At 38.9% G+C, this 8,708-nt stretch overlaps 1 long non-coding RNA gene across 1 annotated transcript in view; it reads left to right on the forward strand.

The window, feature by feature from the left end:
* Window positions 1–4,699, forward strand: part of LOC149458101 (uncharacterized) — a 30,957-nt gene extending 26,258 nt beyond the window's left edge. The window contains exon 3 of the long non-coding RNA XR_016313513.1: window positions 4,554–4,699. This is a non-coding gene — a long non-coding RNA (uncharacterized LOC149458101). The remainder of the gene's footprint in view (window positions 1–4,553) is intronic.
* Window positions 4,700–8,708: the final 4,009 nt, after the last annotated feature.

The following is an 8,708-nucleotide window of genomic DNA, read 5'->3' on the forward strand; positions in this document are numbered from 1 at the left end:
TGAATAAATACCACCAAAATAAAAATGTATCTGTCTCAAAAAAATGGTAAAAAATTCATATGGGTACAGTATTGCATGACCGCGCAATTGTCATTCAAAGTGTGATAGCGCTGAAAGCTGAAAATTGCCCTGGACAGGAAGGGGGTAAAAGTGTCCGGACTGGAAGTGGTTAAAGTTCAGGTGCGTGTAAAGGCAGGTATCTCAATACTCTTGGCAATATAGTGTATATATATATGTATATATATATATATATATATATATATATATATATTAGTACTTAGCATAAGTGAGTATACCCCAACAGATTTGCCGGAAAACCTTTACTTTACTTTCAAAATCAACATTTTCTATGGGACACTATACTACGAAATACTCCCACAAATGCGGGCCATTGATTGCAAACACGATTTGTTCATTTGCACACACAAAAATGTAATTTTCCTAACAAATTCATTCAAGACCATGTTGCAAAAATTAACACACCCCAATGAAAGTCTTAGGAGCAAAGCTAAATTTTAGACAACAAAATCCTAATTAACAAGAATTAAACTACAGGTGAATATAATTATTCATTAAACAGGTGTCCAGCAGATAGCTGATTATAAAAGGGCGTTACTTAACAAAGAAAACCCCTTCCCATTTCAGGCTACAAGAATATTAGCAAAGATTTACTTAACAGTCAGAATATTGTAGCAAAAGTGATACAACAATTTAACAAAGATGGAACTGCAGCCATCTCACGGAGATGTCCAGGCCATCCACGGAAGTTAACACCTCGACAGGAGCGTCTTCTAAGCAGGGTTGAAGAAAATAGTCATGCAAGTTCACTTCAACTAGCTAGAGAAGTAGAAAGTCAAACTGGGGTGATTGTTTCCTGTGACACAACAGGGAGTACACTGCAGAGGAATGGCATGCATGAGTGTTGTCCACGAAGGAAGCTTCTCCTAAAGCCCAAGCACAGAAAAGCCCACCTAGAATTTGCGAAGGCCCATGCTGAAAAAGAACAAGATGACAGGGACTCTGTACTCTGGAGTGATGAGACCAAGATAAATGTTTTTGGAACTGATGGCTCAATCTTGTACAGCATCGTAAAAGCAAAGAGTACAAAGAAAAATGCATGGTGCCTACATTGAAACATGGTGGTGACAGTGTCCTTCTGTGGGGCTGCATGGTGTTGGGGAGCTGCATTTTATTGATAGTATCATGAATTCACAGATGTACTGCTCTATATTGAAATAGAAGATGCTACCATCACTCCGTGCCTTTGGTCGTTGTGCACTTTTCCAACATGACAATGATCCAAAACTCACATCTAAGGCCACTATTGCATTTCTGATGGAGAACAGGGTGAAAGTGATTCATTATGTCTCTTTATTTGAACCCAATCAAACATCTATGGGGAATTCTGAAGGGACAAATTGAGCATCGCTATCCATCCAGCATCCAGGCTCTAAATGAGGTCGTTCTTGAAGAATGTAAAAACATAGATGTTGCAATATGTTGCCAACTTGTTCATTCCATGCTTAGAAGACTTGGTGCTCTCTTTACAAATCATGGCGGCCACACAAAAAACTAGATGTAGCAGTTTTTGTTGTGGGGTGTATTCATTTTTGCGTCAACTAATTTGAGTAAAACTGAATATTTTGAAATCTAAGTTATATTATTAGCCTTACTTTCATCTAATGAGCTAAACAAATGTTCTATAAAACTCAGTTTTGTCAAAATTTTGGAAATTGTTGTGTTCACTGAGATATTGATTAAAATCTTACTTTTCAAGAGGGGTGTACTAATATATGCTGAGCACTGTATGTATATAAAAAATATATATATGTATATAAATAAATATATATATATATATTTTAAAACTAATATCATGACATATAGCACTACACATTAGCATTATATTGTTTCTTGAAGTATATAACATTTTTTTTTAGCAAAAGTAAAATATAGTTCATTACTTTATTCCCTATTGTGCTTACGCTGAATGTAGAATACAGAATATTAAGTCTTGCTAGCTTTTCTTTTTAAAAATAGAATTTCAGTTTTGTTTCTTATATTTATTATCCATTTGCCGTTCCTGCTTGTATCTCTGCAATGCACTTTGTCCCATGTCTGCTTCCATTAGCAGAGATACTTCTGATGTCCATTGAGAGTGAAAGATGTAGCTACATGTTATAAAATCCTTGTAGTGGCACAACAAAGGCTATGTTTTAGGGGCTCTTTACTTTGTTCTATTGTATATCATGCCATTATAATGGCTGCCTCCAGCTCTGCCAAGGTGAAAGGTTTCAAAATATCCCAGCTGGGATTTTTCTCCATTTGCAGTGAAATTCTAGATAATGGAGTACTTGGTTGATGCAGACACCACCACATTGCACTGAGCATCATGACTTGCCAAACACAAGACACTTTACAGCATCAAAGTAAGAGTTTGTGTGCAACATCATCTACATTCAGTTTATAATAGACTAAAAAGAAAACTAACTTTGGCAAACCAAAAATTATATATATATATATACAGTATATATATATATATATATAATTTTTGGTTTAACCTCCCTAGCGGTATGATTATTTCAGATTTTTGGTGCTGAAAGCGGTGCCATTATTTTGCATGGAAATAAGTAGTTTTTTTATTGTAGGCCTGTCATTTTTAGGAATAACTCACTGAAATCTGTCCGAACAAGAGTCTATTAAACATCCTGGGTATGATAAAATTTGAAACACAAAATCATAAATTATAATTTAATAAATAATCATAAAAAATAATAATATAATAATAATACATTTAATTCAATAATATAATCAAACCGAAAACACTGAAATTTGAAATAGAGCGCCAAAATCGCACATTGCTGAGCAAAGTCGCAAAATCGTTTTCAGTGTCTGATGAGGAATTTCCCCACAAATCATTATCACTCAATTCTGCAAGTGGTACTAATTTACTATCGCTGTTCTCTAGCTGATCTAAACCCGCTTTTGACCTAAAGGGACACTTTTTGGACGCCATGGACATTTCTCAGTTTCCAGGCAGAAAGAACAGACAAAATGCAGGCAGGGCACAGGACAAAGCAATCGGGACAATATGTATGTGAAATGGGTTGAAACAGCAATGTTTTACTATGAAAAATGTGTTTTGAAAAACATGACATTTTTTAAAATTTTCAAATTTCCTGCCGCCGGCGGCGCCCGTACGTCCCGACGTCACAGGGACCGGAACACAGAAGCCGGATGCCGGCATCGGCCGGAGGAGATGGCCGGGGACGCTGCAGGGGACACAACGCGGGAGTGAAGGACAAGGTAAGCTCTGCAGGGACTCCCTATGCAGCACCGCATGGTAAGCCTGAGTGTAGCTCGGGGTTACCGCTTTTGGCACTGACATTTTACCCCGAGCTACACTCGGGAATACCACTAGGGGGGTTAATGAAAAGTTATACATATATTTTATATATATATATATATATATATATATATATATATATATATATATATAGTATATGTATAACTTTTTATTTAAGAGGTGGTACATGGAAAAAAGAAGGAATGCTAAACAATACAATTACAGATAGCTATCTATCACACTCCAAAGAGTCAATAGTGTATTGCAAATCATCACGTTGTACACTTACATAATCGGGACAACATCAAACTTTTTCTGCAGTGTGTTTGAAATTTGGATTCTGATAAGACCAGATACCAGAACTTTGTCATAAAGATAACATCTATGTTGAAAACTGTGAACTTCACAATAGAACAAAAATTAAAGTGGTTCTAAGTGCATTTTTAAAAAAATAACAAACATGATCTACTTACCTGCTCTGAACAGTGGTTTTGCACAGAACAGCTCCAATCTTCCTCTTCTTGGGTCCCCTGCCGGCACTCCTTGCTCCTACCCCTTGCTCCAATGCCTCCATAGCAAGCTGCTTACTCGCGGGGGCGCTCGTGCCTGCTTGTTTCCGAGTCAGGTCTGTGTATCCATTGTGCAGCACCCCCTGTGATTGACAGCAGCAGGAACCAATGGCTCTGTTCAATGAAGAGAGGGAGATACACGAGAAAGCCACTGTTCTTGTGCACATTGCTGGATCAAGATTCGGCTCAGGTAAGTATTTAGGGGGTGTTGGTGGTAGGGAGCTGCATGCAGGTTTTTTTTTTACCTTAATCCATATAATGCATTAGGCCAAAAACTTTGTACCTGTAGGACCAATTTAAACCTGAATACAGATGGAGAACTCTAGCAAATCCAGACACAACCTTACTTAACATCATAACAGTTATGATCTAGAGCAGTGGTCTCCAAACAGAAAACCAGGTGTCGAATGTGGCCCTTTGCTTGCCTTTATCTGACCCTTGGGGAGTTATTCCCCCCAATGATACAAGGCACTATTCCTACCACTGACTCAGACCCTCAGAGTCTCAGGGATAGTAAGCTGGTCCTTTGTTAAGAAAGCTTGGAGATCCCTGACTTAGAGCTACCTTGATCTTAGTCATAGCCTGATCAAAATCCAAATACATCCTAATCTTAATATGTTCTTTGTTTCTTTTCATTTCAGGGAGCAAGAAAAAGATCTAATGCCCACAGCTTTAATGCAGCTGAATGCTCACACTGGTGGTTCTGGTAAGTCAGTACGTCATATATGCTTTCTGTATTTTTGAGTGGATTACTTTTTTCACACATTAAAGAAGAATTGCTGCACTATGCTGGCTTGTGCATTGATGTTTTACAATTCTAAGAATGCTGCACTCTGTCCTTTCAAGAGCTGCAAGGCATAGCTTTTGGCCATTTCTCCACACATGAACTGATTACACTTCTTTGGCTGAGTTTTGGAGAATGTTTTCTACTATTGAGTGGTTAGCACTTTTTATTGTGATACAATATTTGTTCTGTGCTGCACAATTTGTTTTATGCACTATTCACATCCAGTTTTCGGTACTCTATGCAGATGAGGACTATCAGAGTAAAATCAGAATCCTATTTTGGGTCAGTGACTCAGAAAGTCTTGAAACCATTTGATCAATATTATATCCAGGGAACTAGCATTTTTGGATGATGATATCAGCAATTATGGCATTCAAATGTCCTCAGTACAGGTTTTCTTGGGTAATGGTTGGAATGAAGTAACCTTTTCTTTACCCAATTGTAATAGCTCTTATTTTTTATTTTCTTAACTTAAAGATACCAACTGGCCATGTCGGCCTTGCTGGGTAACAAGGTCGACATGGCTGAAATGCACTAACATCTGCTGTACCACAAGTGTCTTTTATGGAGTAACAATAATTTTGAAGACATTTAAGAGCATGTATGGAGTTGTGGATCATCTTCTTCTACTGATTGTGTTTACCGCTGTGCGACTGCTCACCCTGCACCCACAGTTCTGAATGATTTTCTCATATTTCAGTGTAGTAGCACCTTTTTTTCATTTCTGAAGGCTGATATACCTGTGAACATGCAGGACCCTCTGTTATACCTATACCAGCACATATTGCATTCAGCATTGAAGGTTTGCTTCTCACTAGTCAAATGTGGATGGGCACTACACTTTTTTGTACCATACATGCTCCATGAAGATGAATAGGCATGAGGGTTTGAAATCACCCAATTGCCTGTCTCTCAATGGGAGTGATATCTGGGTGGCTTAATTGCAGCGGAGGATTGGCGTAAGGCCTGGGGAATGGTGGCGAAATGTTCATTCAATATAGTCACTTTTGAGGCAGCCTACAAAATTCTCCTGCGGTGGTACTGGGTCCCGGCTCGGATTGCTCATTTTAATCCGACTGGCGGAGATAGATGTTTCCGGAACTGTGGTCTATGAGGGGACGTCTTACACATTTGGTGGTCGTGCCCGCGATTAATAGGCTTCTGGTCTAGGGTTTTTGGTTTGCTACAAACGCTATTTCACATTACGGTCCGTAGGGATGCAAGGGTGGCCTTTCTGCATTGCCCAATTTTGGGTCTGTCTAGATCTCAGCAGAAATTGGCATCCTTCCTATTTATTTCAGCCAAACGTGCCATAGCTCAAGCTTGGAGAACCCCTTCAGTGGTCTTCCAAGGGGTGAAGACCCGGATGAATGATATGTTGATCAATGAACAGATGTCTAGCATTCTTCATGATTCTCATCCGAGAATCCTTAAGGTTTTGGAACCTTGGATACAATATTCCTTGCCATCCCTGCCCCCTACTAGTTATGGCCTCTTATAGTTGCTGCCTGTGCTAGCCCTGGATCCGTGATTCTCCTAGTCTCCCTTTCCTCTATGTTTTCTTTCTGATTCCCTTTTTTTTGTCATATTTATTTTCTTTTTTCCTTCTTCTAACCTTTTTTCTTTCCTCTTCTCTTTACGGTATGATGTTGGACTACTGCTGATAATATTTGGTTCGGCTTTTTGCCGTCCTTCCTTGCTGTCATTGGACATTTTGTTATTTGGCTAATACAAGTCAGCAGGATGTATCTGTTTCTGAGTTATTGTTATGCTCGGCCCCTGCGTGGGCTTATATTGAGCTTGTTGTGTTCCTAAAACAAAACTTTCTTAATAAAAATATTGAAACAGAAATCACCCAATCACCTAACTAACTAACTTAGAGCCAAGTAAATGTGAACAGTGTTTCCATACACACATTACAAATAATAGCCTTGCCGTTAACAAAGAGGTGGAGTGTGATCGCATAGCAGGCTGGACCATCTTTGTTGGTACCGATACCTCGGTAACTGGCATTGTAAGGTCTTAATTTTTTGTTGCATCTGGAGGACCTGGGAGAACATCTACTTTATCCTAATGTAGCCAGGTGCCAGTACTGTCATTTATATTTTTCATTCAAGTCACTGTGTGGTATTGTAAATGTTAACTTGTTGTGGTGCGTCTCCCATTTGGCCTGTTCAGGTTTCCATAGCTTGGGTATTTTAGCAGGAAGATGATGGGCCAGCAATTGGCCTGTGAAGAGTTAGAAGTTGGAGATTGGTCATGGGACGGAGAAGGACCAAACAGAGAGAGATGTAGGGCTATATCAGGATAGGGGTCACCCCTTGGTGGGACACTGAAGCTGGACTGTTAGCAAGCCATTTACCTTCATTTGGGGACTATTACAAGCTAAAAGGTATTAAACACCACAGCAGAGCCCCAAATCCTATGAATGTTAAAGAGGAAGACTATTGCCTTGAGACTTGTTACATTGCCACATGATTAATGGGAAACTGTTGAAGAGAAGGTTTATGCCTATACCAACTTCATTCAGTAAACTGAATTTCTGGTTAAGTGAGTTATGTGGTCTGATTCTTGGGAAGATAAAGTGAGTGAAAGCCTATGGTGTATGAGACCAGGTAACAAAGAGTGTACCTAAATGTTAACTTCATGAGTAATGTAGAGAGACAAGCAAAACAAGGAGAAGCAGACAGTTCAGGAGAGGAGACCATGGTGGCCGGTGATGGAGGTTCTGTTGATGGGATGGATTGGTGGCTGTATGGTCTAACCATCTAAACAGCAAGGACCCAAGGTTAGTGTCCACTTGGTAGCAGAACCCTCCTTTATACTGGACCTCAACCATAACTGTGCAAGGTTTCATGAAGTATACTGCAGTTTCCCTTCATGCCTTTGGGTTGACAGAAGAAAAGAGTAATGTGTCACATCTGTAAAGAACTGGTGGAGGAAGATCAGTATTCACTCTATCTCTCTCAAAAATAGCTTCGTAGTCAGTGCCGGGACAGGTGTCAATGGTAAAACACTATGCTTCTGGTGATGGGACCTGTGTAACAGATTAACCTATGACTATGAGTGGGTGCTAACTCACACATCAAGTATTACCATCATTAAAGCACCTAAACAATTATTAAACAATCATAGCATGTGGTTCCCTGTGCTAGTGACCAACACTTTGCCATTAACAAAGAGGTGACAGTTAATGACATAGTAGGCTGGACCATCTTTGTACACATTTTTAATTGTCACAAAATACCTTAAAATTTCACAAAGTAAGAATTACATTTCTGTAGCATTCTGTTATCACAGGCTAGAATAAAGCACAATGCCATTGTCATCTACAGCATGTATACCTAAAAGTGTTTCAAGTCATGCTTCTAATCTCACAATAAGTGACTGATCATGAATCAATCAACCAATCTTCACTGAACTGTTGCAATTCCAAATTCACAACAGCAATAAAAGCAAACATATAAAAGCCCAGAAAGTACAATGAAACACATATTGTAAAGATAGGTAAAATAGAATCAAAGGTGCTTTTGTAACTGTTGATCTGAAATGGCATCAGCCACATAAAGTGCCATTCATAGTAGTAGCAAAGTAAAGAAGGATTCTTCCCAAGAATATTTACTTTGACGGTATCTGCTCAATTATTAGAAGAAAAAAGTATTTCTAACATTATCCAGATACATTTTGCCACTATCTGTTAGGCAGTTATTTCAGGAAATGGGCAAGCATGAGTATAGAAGGAAAAGGAGTCACTTGTTTAGATTCTACGGAGGCCAAGAGTAATCAAGACTGATTGCTGAGTGGGAATACCGAGCTTAGAATAGATCATTGTGGTGAACATGCAACTTCTGTGTTGTATGGGAACAAAACAAAAAATACATCTCTGCTAAGCAGAACTGAACAATACATATTTAAGACTATGCCTAAATGACGCTTTTCCACTTTGTTGCCATCTTATGATGCTATTTGTCTGTTCAGGTAAAATAAAATGCACAACCAGTTTGTATTG

The sequence above is a fragment of the Staurois parvus genome, unplaced genomic scaffold, assembly GCF_062004578.1.
Source record: "Staurois parvus isolate SC_StPar_1 unplaced genomic scaffold, SC_StPar_1.0 ptg000294l, whole genome shotgun sequence".
Taxonomy (NCBI): Eukaryota; Metazoa; Chordata; class Amphibia; order Anura; family Ranidae; genus Staurois; species Staurois parvus.